The sequence below is a fragment of the Dryobates pubescens genome, chromosome 9 (assembly GCF_014839835.1).
Source record: "Dryobates pubescens isolate bDryPub1 chromosome 9, bDryPub1.pri, whole genome shotgun sequence".
NCBI classification, from domain to species: Eukaryota; Metazoa; Chordata; class Aves; order Piciformes; family Picidae; genus Dryobates; species Dryobates pubescens.
The window spans coordinates 7,599,907-7,614,962 of NC_071620.1; the positions used below are offsets into that span (position 1 = coordinate 7,599,907).

Here is a 15,056-nt window from a genome sequence, read left to right on the forward strand (position 1 = left end):
TCACTACCTGACACCCTAAAAAGTCCCTCCCCAGCTTTCTTGTAGGTCCCCTTCAGATACTGCAAGGCCACAACAAGGTCTCCTCAGAGCCTTCTCTTCTCCAGACTGAACAGTCCCAATTCCCTCAGTCTGTTCTCATAGGAGAGGTGCTCCAGCCCTCTGATCATCCTCATGGCCCTTCTCTGGAAACGCTCCAGCACGTGGTCCAAGGGGTCTGGGTTTTGTTTTTCTTTTTTTAGTGTGTGTGTGCCTGTCTTTTTTGTTTGTTTGTTCAAAACCAAAACAAAAACTAACAAAAATGAACTTGCTTTCTGGTTCCAAAGATCTCTCTCCAGAAATAATACATATTGACACATCTTAGCCATGCTGCCATAATGAACACACAAAGAAAGTATGTTGGTCTTGCAGGGGCATAAGGAGTCATATTGTTTAGCACTAATCAAACTTTAAACAGTTTAGATTTACTGTTCCACTTGCAATTTCCTTCTTGATCCTAGGTACTTCTTCACATCTGGAAAAGTGCATCATATTATCACACCTGAAAAATAGAAAAAGGTGTGTTTTCTATTTTCCTTCCCTCTAAGGATACAAGTCACAGCTCCAGAGTGTCAAACTCAAGGTTAAGAGCAAGAGTTCTATTTTTCCTGTGCAGCACCTAAATCAGGTGCTGGACACAGTAAAACTTCTGACATTTGGGAGCTGATATTGCTAATGTGCGTGTGTATGTGTGTGTGCATGCACTAACTATGAATCACAGCATGGAGCTAGGATGCTAAGGAAGTTCAAAGAGAATATTAAATCCCAGACTCAGCAGATGCACAGCTCTGGGGTTTATGAAGGAAAGAAAAAAAAAAAAAAGAAAGAAAAGAAAAAAAAGTGTGAGCAAAACACACAAGCTTCCTGAGCAGCTAGAAACAAACCTGGAACCCTGCAGGCTATTGTTGGGATTTGTAAAATTGACAATAGCCTCTGCAACTTGTAATTTAGTCTTGTTTTTCCTTACTATTAAGATTGTTTCAGTTTACTTGAACTCATAAAAGTGTAAGCACAATGCAGGGTTGCTCTGCCAGCATTTGTGCTATAAAATATTAACCTGTTGACACCGAGCATTAAAATGGATTCTCAGAATCACAGAATCCCAGAATGTTAGAGGTTGGAATGCACCTGCGAAGATCATCGAGTCCAAGACCCCTGCCAAAAGCAGGACCACCTAGGGTAGCCTGCACAGGAATGCATCCAGGCAGGTTTTGAGTCTCCAGAGAAGGAGTCCACACAACCTCTCTAGGCAGTCTGTTCCAGTGCTCTGTCACCCTCACTGTAAAGAAGTTTCTTCTCATGTCGTGGTGAAATCTTCTATGTTCAAGTTTGTATCCATTATTCCTTGTCTTATTACTGCACACCACTGGAAAGCGATTGCCCCCCTCTACTTGACACCCATCCCTCAGATATTTATAGACATTGATCAGATCCCCACTCAGTCTTCTCAAGACTGAATAGACCCATGTCTCTCAGTTTCTCTTCACAGAAGAGATGCTCCACTCCCCTAATCATCTTCATGGCTCTCTGCTGGAGTATCTCTAGCAGATCCCTGTCTCTCTTGAATTGGGGAGCCTAAAACTGTACACAGTATTCCAGGTGTGGTCTCACCAGGGCAGAGTAGAGGGGGAGAAGAACCTCTCTAGACCTGCTGGACACAGTATTGTTAATGCACCTGGGGATACCGCTGGCCCTCTTGGCCACAAGGGCATGATGAGAACTTGCTGTCCACTAGCAGTCCAAGGTCTGTGGAGCTGCCTTCCAGCAGGGCAACCCCTGACCTGAACTGGTGTCTGCTATTATTCTTTCCTAGATGCAGGACCCTGCTCTTGTCCTTATTGAACTTCATGAGGTTTGCCTGCATCCAGCTCTCCAGCCTGCCCAGATCTGCACAGCCTGAGGGGTGTTGTCATTCCCTCCCCACCCCAGTTTTGCATCATCAGCAAACTTGCTGAAGAAACTCTCAATGTTCCCATCTAGGTCATTAATAAAGATATTGAACAAAACTGGGCCCAGTACTGATCCCTGGGGCAACACCACTGGCCACAGGCCTCTAAGTTGACTCTGTGCCATCAATCACAACCCTCTGAACTCTGCTGTTTTCAATCCACCTCACAGACCAATTGTTTATGTCACATTTCCTGAGATTTCCTACCAGGATGTGAGACAATACCAAAAGCCTTGCTGAAGTCAAGGTACATGACATCCACTGCTCTTCCTTCATCTACTGATTTGGTCATGGATCCATAGAAGGCTATCAAATTAGTCAAGTAAGATCTCCCCTTGGTAAATTCATGTTGGCTACTCCTGATAACCCTCTTTTCTTCCATGTGTTTACAGATGACCTCCAGAATAAGCTGCTCCATCATCCTTCCAGGGATGGTGGTGAAGTGACTGGTGTGCAGTTGCCTGGGTTATCCTTCTTGCCTTTTTTGAAGACTGGAATGACATTCACTTTCTTCCAGTCCTCAGGCACCTTTCCCATTCTCTGTGAGTTTTCAAAAATGATGGAGTGAGGCTCAGCAACAGTATCAGCAGCTCTCTCAGCACTCATGGATGCACTCCATCAGGGCCCATGGAATTGGAATTGTGTGTCTTCATTTGGCACAAGAGATTTCTAACCCAGTGCTGACTGACTACCAGAGTGTCCTCCTCCCACCAGTTCTGCTCCCTTGCTTCCAGAGACTGAGGTTCCTGAGGGCTGGTCTTAGGAGTAAAGACTGAGGCAAAGAAGGCATTCAGCAACTCTTCCATCTCTGCACCTTCTGTTAGTACATCTCCCATATCATTCAGTAGTGGACCCACTTTTCCCCTGCTCTTCCTTTTGTCATTGCCATATTTGAAACAGCTCTTCTTGTTTTCTTTCACCTCCTTGGCAAGACTTAGTTCCAAGACAGCCCTGACCTTCCTTATTGCATCTCTACATTCTCTGGCAATATTTCTATAATCCTCCCAATTGACCAGACCTTTTTCCCACATATTGTAAACATCCTTTTTTCTTTTTGAGCTTTTCCATTCATTTTTAGATAGAGCACAACACTTCTATCATCTTTAGGTAAGCACTGTACACTGCTCCTTCAGCTCTGTATATCTAAACTCTGTTTACACAGTACTTAGAATACATTTAGTATTTGTTATACACAAGCCTTGTCTGAAAACAACCAGATCAGGTCACAGAGCTGATGGGTATGATGTTGCCTTAAAGCTGTTTGGGCAGTGCAGGGCAGGATGGTTAAGGTTAGAAAAACGTAGTAAAAAGCTTTTTCATTCTGCTAAAGAAAACCATAGATTTTAAGGCCAAAAGCAATGATTTTGTTGTACCATCCTAAAAAGAACTTCATGCAGTCAGTAACAGGAAAGAGAGCTTCATTCTGATGCTGCAGCAACAGAGCTCACTTGTAGGGCATCCATTACCAGTCAAGCAAAACTGACTTCCTGACTAGTAACAAACCTGGCTTTCATCTTGGTTTTATTGTATGCAGCACAATAGTCTGGAATAACACATCTTCCAGAAAGACATCAGTCCCTAGCTGAAGACAACGTGGGCAGGAAAAGCCATCATTTCACCCCAAGAATGTGTTGCAAGGGCTTCTCAGACCTCCTGTAAGATTTTGCTCGTGATTTCTCGCATGGTTTTGCCTTGCCTCAGCCTCCAGCCATTGGTGCTAATTATGTCTCTGTCTACTAGATTAAAGTGCCTTTAGTATCCTACACTATCTCTCCTGACATTACTTTTACAGTGAGATCAAATCACCTCTGACATTCTTAATACAATAAGCAGAATTATCTTTATGTTTCTTGCAGTAAAAGGCCTCCTTCTGGGCCCCAAATAATTGCTGTGGGTCTTGTGTCCAATTTTGGGCATCTTTTAAAATATGAATGTTAGAACTGAATGCAGGAATATACCTACATATTTGTTCATTACTTCCCTGTCATCATGTTCAAAGAGTACTTTCTTTTTATCTCCATTTTGCCGTTGAAACACTCCACTGTAAGGATCGGTTTCTTCTCAGGATGCAGCTCTCCATACTGTAGCTATACACAGTGCTCCTTACCAGGCAATTTTTCATGTCCCTTCCCTCTCCCACCTTCCTGAATGCATCTTTCTCACTAATGCATCAAGACTTGAACTTGCTGCATCAGTGTTAATCTCTGTTAATTCCTCCAGACTTTTTTCAGCTGCACTTCCTTATGTACCTTCATACAGAAAAGTCTGGCTCAGATTTATTTACCCCTTTTTATCACACACTGGTAAGATTTGCTCCTGAGCCTTCCTGTCTCTAGTCTAAGTGATTCCAATTCTCTCAGCCTCTCATGCATGAGAAGCTACAGTCCCTTCAGCATCTTTGTGTCCCTTCACTGGCCTTCTCTCTTGCAGTAATTATCACAGATTTGGACACACCACTCCAGATGTGCTCTGAGCATGAGCATAACTGAGGAGAAGAATTACCATCCTTGGTCTGATGCTCTCCCTAATGTAGTGTGATTGCTGCTGGCTCACACTCCACTTGGTGTCCACCAGGGCCTTCTCTGCACAGCCGCTTTCCAGTCAGTCAGCCTCCGGCCTTTCTGGGTGTGTGCCTGGGGTTTCTTCCTCCCCAGAAGCAGGGCTTGGCACTTCCTTTTGTCCAGCTCTGGAGACTCCAGTTGGCCCACATCAGCAACTTTGCAAGATCTTACTTGTGCAACCTTTTGATGTATTAATGACTCGTCAGCTGCAAATCTGCCAAGGGTGCAATCTGACTCATCATCCTAGTCACTAATGAAGATGTTAAACAGTACTGGCCCTAGTATTAACCCCTGGGCTACTGAATAAGTGATGAGATGCCAGCTGGACTTCATGCCTGCTACCTCAACCCTTCAAGCGGAACAGTTCAGACTGTGTTCCATCCACCTCACTGTCCTTTTATCTAACTGTGATTCACCACTTTATCAGTGAGGAAGTCACAGGTGACAGCACTGAAAGCCTTGCTAAAGTCTAGATAACAGCCACTGCTTTTTGCTCAACCACCACGTCGGTCATCTAACTATAGAAGATTATTGGATTAGTTAAGGATTTCCCCCTCCTAAAGTCACCCTAACCAGTCCCAGTTACCTCTTGTCCTTCATATCTCCAGAAATACTTCCCAGAATTATTTCTGTATCGTGTTGCACATAATCAGTGAGGCTGACTGACTATATGTCCCTGGATCCTCTTTCCTGTGATTCTTGAAGATAGAGATGACACTTGCTTTCTTCTGTTTTTCAGGAAAGGAAACCCCCCAATCACTATGACCCCTCAAAGATAATCTAGAGTGGCCTCATAATGACATCATACAGCTCTCTCAACATTTGGGGATGCATCCTATTTGGTTCCATAGATTTGTTTACATTCAGTTTATTTACGTATATCCTAAGCTGATCCTCTGTCATGGGTAAGGTTTTATTTCTCCAGACCTTCCCCAATGGTCACAGGGACCTGGAATTCCTGAAGAATAATTTTACCAGTAAATGACTGAAGCAAAGAAGATATTGAGTACCTTCTCAGTCGTCCCCAGTGCCAGGACAAGAGGTAATGGGCATAAACTTGAACACAGGAAATTCCATCTAAACATGACAAGGAACATTTTTACTTTGAGGATAGCAGAACACTGGAAGAGGCTGCTCAGAGAGGTGGTAAAATCTCCATCTCTGTAGACTTTCAAGGCTTGCCTGGACATGCTCCTACGTGACCTGCTTTAGGTTATCCTGCACAACTCAATGACCTTTACAGGTCCTTTCCAATCCCTGCCATTCTGTAATTCTATGAGTAGCTCAGTCTTCTGCATGTCTGTTATTACAAAGGCCGGTGGAAGCTAGTGTATTCAACCATAACAAGTTTGCAGTCTCCTTTTCCTCCTTGATTCTCCAACCAATCAATTAAAAGGCTCAACTTCAGTAAACAACTCTAACATGCTAGAAATTTCAGCATAATAAAGAAATCATGATTTAAAGTGCTAAGTAGTGTTTCAATTCTGATGGTAATCTAGAATACTCTTAAAATCTAGGGGAATAACAAGTCAAAAATAGAATGGCATTAGCTAAATGAATTACGGTATTTGGGGTGTTAATGTCCTGCATAAAAATTGCAACAAATCTACAAGGTGATCAGAGGAGGATGGTTATGCAAATGTAAATATTTTTAAAAGATAAATAAATAAAGGAAAGATAAAGTAGTGGTTTGTATTCCTTGTCTTGAACTATTCATACAAGTAGACCATCACAAGAAAGGGTGATGGATTTGAGACTTGGAAACACTTTTGAGTAATCCATTCTGAAACTGCTCAAATCATGACAGAAGGAACATCAGTACTGATCAGTCAGTTGATCCAGAATTTTGTCTCTGACCAAAAGCAGTAGTGGGCAGTTGGCAGAGAAGTAGGAGTGAAAGACATGAAAGGTGATTCATGATTTAAACCTGCTTTCTGATAACTTCTTTGGGTGCCCTCCAAATCTTGTACTGAAATACTGAAAGTTGCTTCTTATTCAGCTTTCTCCAAATTATTCACAATTACCACATTCCCTTTTAGCTACCTCTTTGTGAAGGTGAAGGAAATAGTGTCTTTACTCACATGGAAGTAGCTCTATTCCTCTGACCATGCCTGCTACCTTTCTCTGCTGCAGAGACCAAAAAGAAGGCACACACATGGACAAGATTAACATTCTGGTTTGTATTATGTAATCTAAGCAGAAAGAAACAAAATATCACGTTTTTCAGCATGGGTCCAGATGTGTTGCACCTTTTCAATTTTGCCTTCTGTCTTTTTGCTTTTATTTATTAATTTTGTAAATAAATGAGTCCATTTGAATGTATTCCCTCAATATGCCAGCATGTGCACGCAGACGCTGGCAGAAGGGCATTAGGTCCACCTGAAAGTGTAGCGTCTGTCTCTAATTCACTGTTCTCCCATGAAGGCCACAGGGAGGATTACATTTCTTTCTTTCCTATTCCCTCTTTCCTAGCTAATGTCTGCTGCTGTCACACACAGCTGATAGCAGCAGAGTGAGATGAGTAAACCAGATCAAAGAGAAATGTCAGCTCCAATTTTTGTCCATAGCATTGAAAAGTAACACAAAGTTAAACAGAGTCATGCCAGTTTTCAGCATTTACATTTCATAGCTGGTACTTCCTTGCCATACATCTTACATTAAACAGCTTCATAATAAGTAAAACCAAATTCCTTACCCTCCATAGCCTCATCGAATTCAAAAAGGTCTGAAAGGACGCAGCACAAAACTGAATTTGGCTCTGTGCTTCAAAACTGACATCCTGGTGAAGCAGCCTGCAGCAGCAGCAGCATAGGAAAATTTCCTTTCCACTGTAGATTGCTATTACTATTCTTGACTCAGCCTTTGCACAGATTTACTCTGGAAATCAAAAGGGAATTTATTGTAGAAAACAAATGAAGAATATGCAGCTGAGATCTTCAGGCTAGATAGCTGAATATAATCAGAGAAGGGAGTTTTGTCTTTCCTCGCGACCGAATCTGCATTCAGCAACAGAAAGGTCATCCTAGATGCAAAATACACTGTTAAAAGCAGAATCTATCACCACAGCATTAAAAACATTACTTGATATTCACACAGTGAATAACTTCAAAAGGAACAGCAAAGGAAAATGAAAACAACCTCAGCACCTACAGTATGTAATGGCAGTGGGTAGTCAACCTATGGAATTAATTCTTCAGAGGCCTGCATAGAGCTTTTATCAAGGGTCTGAGTGAGAAATTGTGTGACATGCTGGTTCAGTTGTGCTTCTTCATAGCTATTCCACAAACTTGTTGGATGGTATCTCTTACCATTTCCTTCCATTGACGTACGTAAAGGTTCTTTTTCCCTTCTTGTTAAAACGTACAATTGACCCAATCAACTATTCGCCCTAAGACACAAATTGCAGAGTGCCTTTGGATTTTCTTAACTGGTCTTGATGAAAGCATCCATTCACAATTTTAAATAAAACTGTCACATGCATTTTTAAGGTTTTGACTTCTCTGCCTCTTCACTGGCTTTAAATGGCTCTCAAGTTGTTAAAGGTCGAGTGCCACTGCTCTAAGGGGTGTAATTTCATTTTGGCTCCTGAAGAGTTATGCATGTCAATCTTTAATCAAGATGAAGAGTCTTCCTGATGCTTTCTGCTCACAAGCTCAATGCATAGCCAAAGAAACTTAAAACAGAAAAAAAGTTGCAAGTTGTTTTTTTTTTAAAGTTATGTTTTTTCATCCAGCAAATCATGAATAACTTCATGATTCATTCTGAATGGTTTTACTCTCTGAAACCAGTGTCGTTGTTAACATGAGTAGTTCCTGGAGAAAATCCTGCGTTACCTTGTCAAAAATTAGTTTTATCACAAGAGGCAACTGCTTTTAATAAGACTTGAATGCATTTTATATCAGCTTATGATGAAAAGTTAGAATTGAAGTTATGCACATGGGGAAAAACTCTAACTTCCAAATCTGAGATGTAATAGAAAACATGCATTTGAAAGAAACGTGCAAAACCAGTAATGAAACAAAATCTTTATCCAATGGAGACTATAGCTATATGTGCTAATGCAGAATGCACCACACGACCGTCATAGGTACATGAAGAACCCCTAGTCCTGTTGATTCAAGCAGACAGACCAGAGAACTCCATTCTTTTTCCAGTGTTTTGTCTTATGCCCACGTCTACAAATGATTCCAGTTTCTTATAATGGAAGATATTTTCTGTAATGGATACATAATCAAGAAAAAACCAACCCAAACATTTGAAATGCCAGCTGCTCAACTGCTTAGTTTTCAAAAACCCAAAGAAATGGTGTATGTAGTGGTATTTATTTTCTTCTTATGTGACTGATATCTGTCATTTATAAAAATGTCCATAGAAAATGCTTTCTAGTGTATGAAAATATGCCATATTAAAATGCATGGGGGGGTTTTGTTGGTTTCTTTTTGTTGGTTTCTTTTTTTCTACAAGTATTTCTAAAAAGAGAACACAGAAAGTATCTAAAAAATAGTGAAAATTTGTGTCCAAGGGGAAATTTACATGGACTGCTCATACGAGGTTTTGATCCATTTTATGCAATTCCATTTTCAGTGGGAAAATTAACAGGACAGTTAAAGCGAAAGTTTCTCAGGCCTCTTAAAATGTAACAGTAAAATTCCCCCTTATTTTGACAGCAAAAATTGTTTTATTATTTGGAACTCAGTTTTCAAGAGGAATCTTAGGAGGCAGTACAGATCTGAACTGAAATTGGCTGGGTTCTGTAGTCTGGATTGATGCACATTACAAAATTCACTTGCTTCAGAGAAGAAATTACACTTTACAGCATAGCAAATATTAAAGTTAGCATAGTGCAAACAATCTTTTTAGACTAAAAATATTTAAGAAAATTGCTGCAATATTCCCTCATAACAGTTCTGTTAAATGTGTTTAATTGGTGAAGCCTTCCTTCTATGTTTCTTAACATTCTTCCTAAATATTTGATATGGTATCATCAAATACAAGCATTGAATTAATTTTCTCTCCTCATGCTTTTGCACTTCTGTGGGAACAAAACGATTTTTTCAAGTGCCTCACACAGCTTCCGTTGGCTTTAGTTCCCTCTAAACACTGCCAAGTGAGGCTGTACAGATTTGGATCCTTCCTTTTGTACCTATTATTTTCAGGCTTAACTCTAATTTCAGTGTTACAAAATTCAGAGCTATAAATAATCAGTTCATACTTTAACTGCAGAGGAACTCTGTTAATCCTTTGAGAGCCACATCTTTATGTGCCTGAACGTTTCTTCAATACCTTATTTCCTGTCGTCAAGCTGTAGATACCCAACACACAAAACATGCATGCAAGAACAAGCCATAAATACCAGCTTGCTAAAACTCTCCCTCTGTCTGGTGGGAAATGCATGTGTCCCGACTGGATGTACATGTGTTTTCCCATGTGAGACTCCCCTCTCTAACAACAAACAATGCGTGTTTGTCACTGCCATTGAACTGACTAATCCAGGCAGTATAGAGGAGGACTTGTGTATCGCAAAACAATAGGACTAATTTGAGTGACAATCACTTAAGCGGAGCAGTCTCTTTAAGTGGCATACGGAAACACTGAGTTCAAAGGTGAAATGTACTACTGCTGAAAAGCGAACAGTAATGATAATATAGACCATTAAAAGGGAAAAAGGGAAAAAAAAACAACAAACACATAAAAATGAAAATAATAAATAATAATAAAAAAAATCCACACCACAAAACCATCCCAAATCAAACAAACACCACCCCCCCCCCCCCCCCCCAAAACAAATAAACCACAAGGTAAAACAGCTGCAATTAGAATGACAAAGAAAATCCTCGGATCTTTTTCTTTTTTCTTGTTATTTCCTTCCCCCCCTCTCCAGCTAACACATGGCATTTCTCTCTTGAATTCGTTTTGTTAGGGAAGAAACTACTTTGGGATTCCTGTCCAGGGCTGATACCCCCTTTCCCGCAAAGCACCCCTGCCAATTTGGCATGCCATGCTCTTGCAGGGACAACTCACAGGATGAATGCAAGCTCGCTCCTTAGTTCTGAGATCTCACTTACAGCTTCGGGTTTAAGACCGGAGCTTACACTGTCACAACCGACGCTGATCTGATCCCCTCTTACGGGGCCGGAGTCGGGAAGACGCTGGGCTAGGCGGCTGAGATAAAGGCCTTCTCAGTCTGATTTGCGGAGATTGCGGATCGGCGGCCTTCAGTGGAGCTCTTGCACCCCCTACAGCCCAACTGCCCGCAGTTCACTGGGAAAGGGGAAGAGGGGTGTCGAAATAACACCCCAACAATAATAGAAAGAAGGAAAAGAACACGCTTTAATGACACTTCCTCAAACGATTCCTGTCATCTACATCAAGCATCATGAATTTATTATCTCGTTCTAAATTCATAGAGGAGTGTTCTCGATGAAGAGGAGCACAGGGAGGAAAACATTCTCCCCCAAGGACCACCCGTCGGGGCCGCGCTCACCCGCCGCGGGGCCGAAGCGTAAGCGACAGCGCTGAGGCCGGGGCTCGCCAGCCCCGTCAGGAGCTGCGCGCCGTCACCGGGCAGCGCCGGGACGCCGGACCGCCTTCGCCGGCTTACATCTAGCAGTGCACAGACGGGAAACAGGCAATAAATAAGAGAAGGCCGTTCGTATATCGATTAAATATTAAATAAAATACTCAGCTTCTGAGTCAGTGTAAGGAGAAGAGAAAAAAAAAAAAAAAAAAGAAAAGAAAGAAAAAGGGCAACCCCAAAACAACAACAAAAAACCCCAAACAAAACCCAACAACCCGGCGTGTCAGCCTAACACGGGCTGTGCGGAAACACACGAGCTGGGAGAGGCCCAATGCTTAACAGGCATCTTAGCACAGCAATGGTCAAGGGAGAGAGGCTGCTACAAGCAGCTCCCCTCCTCCACCCGGAACATCTAAAATAAAGATGTGGGGTATGTTGTTTACAGACATGGTGCATTTTGAAAGAAACTGCAAGATCTGGCTCAGGTTAAACTTTCTGTAAACTGTCAGGCTGTGCAGTCTCTCACACACATCTCTGAGTAATGAAGTTTGCAACAGGCACTAATGCTAACCAGGGAGTGGGATGGACTCGTGGGTTTTAACTCCAGTTTAGCAGCCTCTTTGTAGGCATCCTAAAACCATTACATCTCTGTAAAAACTATTTTTGGACCATTTTGTAGTCTCAGTTGCACCACATTAATCTCATTTATCTCAGCCACAGTCAGGTTACTAGAGACTGACACAGATAAAAGTAGAGAATATTGTGCAGAGGTAACAGTAAAGAGAAGAAGGCAAAGGGAAGGCCTCTGAATGGAAAGTTCAGTGTGGAAAGTTCAGCCACTTTTTAATGCAAGTCACGTTACAGGTATTTAGTCTGGCCACCTTGTTTTCTCTGGTCATCTCCCATTCCTCTCATCATCCCTCACTCCCTCAGGAGTCAAGTCTTTCTACTGCTTTCATTACCTGCATATACATTTATATATGGCCATACAATTAAGACTAGAATCCTAACTTTATACACTCAATTAACAAAATCAGTATCTTTTATAAGCTCATAACAAATCCTTGCTCCTGTTTTCTCAGATCCATGGGGTTTTTTTATCAGTCAAGAAGGAGTTAGGTTTTATAAAACATGAAAGGAAACAGAGAAGCTGTCTCCCTCGTACTCGTCTCCTGCAGTGCAGTGGCTTTTTTTGCTTCATGATGATGTAGGGGAACTGAGAGTCACCATAATATGTCTTTTGGTGAAACAGCTATAGATGAGATCCACCACACTCCCAGAACTGGGTATGAGTACTACTGAATGATTCAAACCAAACCAGTAAGCAGAAACCATCAATGTACTCCATCTTCTCCTTACAGTCACAAAGACTGGACTTCACATAGAAATAGCAGGGTTGTTTCCCCCTGCAACTAAATGGCTCAATATACTGGGGCTTTTAGTTAAAATGATAAATACCATCAGTCTTCTCATTAAAAACCCAGGAGTGGGAACATTACCATCTCTTATCCTTGTCTTACTGGTCTTACTCTGTCTTACAGAAAACATACACAAAAATGTATAAAAGATTTCCTCCCTCAAGCAAGCCTCCTCAAGATAACATTTCTTAATTAACACCTTAATTAGCACTGAGAGGGTATGGCCTGTAGTTTATTGGATCTATTTAGCTCTCCAAGCAGCTGCATTGCTTTTAATCAGCAGCAGAAAGCAGAAACAACACTCTTGTTCTGAATACGCTGCAATATGTTTAATCATTTATCTCTCTGTCCAGCAAGGGGAATCCTGTGTGAAGGACTCATTTATACCTGGGCCTTTTCTCTTCTGTTAATACCTGGAGTTAATGTTTTTCCATGACTGGCAGTAGGAAATTAGTTTCAACAGCAAAGAGTTGGGAAAGTGAAAAGGTTTCCCTCAGTTTCACTGCCTATCCAGAGGTTATAGGAACTTAGGGAAACAGGGGTCTGGTAAGGCCACAGCTTGAGTACTGTGATTAATTCTGGGCACCACAGTGCAGAAAAGACACTGAGGTCCTAGAGCATGTCCAGAGACGAACAAGAAGTCTGGTGAGGGGTTTGAAGAGTAGGTCATGCAAGCAGCTGCTGAGGGAGCTGGGGTTGTTTAGTCTGGAGAAGAGAAGGCTTAAGGGGCGATCTTATTGCTCTCTACAACTGCCCGAAAGGAGGTTGTAATGAGGCTGGTGTTGGTCTCTTCTCCCACGTAACTAGCAATAGGACAAGAGGAAATGGGTTTAAGTTGTGCCGGGGGAAATTTAGATTGGAGTTCAGGAAAAACTTCTTTACTGAGAGAGTAGTGAGGCTGCCCAGAGAGATAGTGTATTTGCCATCTCTGGAGGTGTTCAAGAAGTGTGTAGATGGGGTGCTTCAGGATGTGGTTTAGTGGTCATGGCACTTGGATTACAGTTCAACTCTGCCATCTTAAAGGTCTTTTCCAGCCTTAGTGATTCTGTGTTTCTATGATTTACATGCTCAGATGAAGACAAGGTCTCTTGAGTTAACCTGATTAAAAAATTTCTGAAATGGCATGTAAATTAACAGTGCAACACAGCTTGTGTTCTGACCTTTGTTTATTTCCATATTAAATAGAAGACACAGCGATAATGTTTTGTGGTTGCTTGTATGCGCAAGTTGGTATTACAGTTCATGCTGACTACCACAGAGTAAGAGGGGACTGCTGCTCTCAGTTAAGTGACATCTACACTACCATTGAAAAAGCAGAATTTGCCTCCCTGCTGCTAGATTTGGCAGGCTGTGCTAGTTTTTAAATTAGAAGTGAAGCTGGATGCTGTTGGCAAGGTGGCCATTTTCATCAGAACAAATTACAAGCTAAGCCTGAAACATAGCTCTTCTGAAGTCAACCAATTTCAATGGGAAAAGAACTGAACTGTATTCCTGCTGATAATTCAGTGTAATAACAGTCCCTAATTTTCCCAGCCACCAAAGCTGTAAGCATGGGCCCTGCCAATTTTGCAGCCAAAAAAATCCCACAAAGTCAGCACCAGAAGTGCATGTGTAGCATGCAAGAGAGTAGTGAACACAGGAACCCCAAAAGTGCTGAAAACAATAAAAGCTAAAAACACTAACTGAATTTTTTAAATGCTCAACATACAATCCCTTTTCTGTGGCTTTCTCAGACAAAGTGGCTAGTACCTCGCTGGTGAGTTTAAAATCTATCCAGTCATTTAGGAAAAAAGTTTAGCTTATATTAGATTTCAGTATCATTCTCCTTTCACTTGGACTTACACCACTCTCATTCAGTTAGCAACTGTCCTGACCAAATCAGGGTAAATGACAGAAACCAGGTAACGATTTATAAGGTTGGGTTACTAATCCCATAGGAGTCTTACTTCAGCTGCCGTGCTGAGAAATTACCTCTCAATAGACCCACATCAGAAATACTGAAAATGTGACAGCAAACACCAAGTAAGAGGGCAGAAAAGAACATTTGAAAGGAACGTGTACTGCTAGGATTTCTGGAACTTTAATAGCTTTCCACATCAATTTTGGCCATCGTGAACTCAAGCTAAGAGAAAAAAAAATACATCTTTTTAATGAGTTTTACAACATGCAAGTTGCTTTATAACATATTACATAATGATGTAAGTGCCATAAAGAAGGTTGTGTGCTGCTCTGTAAAATGCATTAGATCATCAATATTTCTGGTTTCGTACTGAGGAATTAGAAATAATGATGAAGATTAGGGTTACAAGAATTAAAAAAATCCTTTGAATTGAACCATTCAGCTTTCCCCAGGGAAATACTAAGGAATTTGTAGGCTGAGAAAATAGGTAAGTTTATAGGTTCTCCTTAGGTGAAAGAAGTCATGTTAACATCATAAGTTTTATACAAACTTTCCATATGCTGTAGTACCCTCTCTGCTTACCCCCAACTTTTTTTCCCCTCACACCCTTATTGTGTAGCCCCTTTGGAAAGAGATTTATTGAAAATGAACCACCAACTTTTACACAGAAGGAGGT

At 41.4% G+C, this 15,056-nt stretch overlaps 1 long non-coding RNA gene across 1 annotated transcript; it reads right to left on the reverse strand.

Moving 5' to 3' along the window:
• Positions 1 to 6,636: 6,636 nt before the first annotated feature.
• On the reverse strand, positions 6,637 to 10,699 carry LOC128897437 (uncharacterized). The gene is made up of 3 exons (XR_008462381.1): positions 10,611 to 10,699; positions 7,241 to 7,422; positions 6,637 to 6,672 (listed from the first exon to the last, which is right to left on the reverse strand). It is a non-coding gene; the product is annotated as an uncharacterized LOC128897437 (long non-coding RNA).
• Positions 10,700 to 15,056: the final 4,357 nt, after the last annotated feature.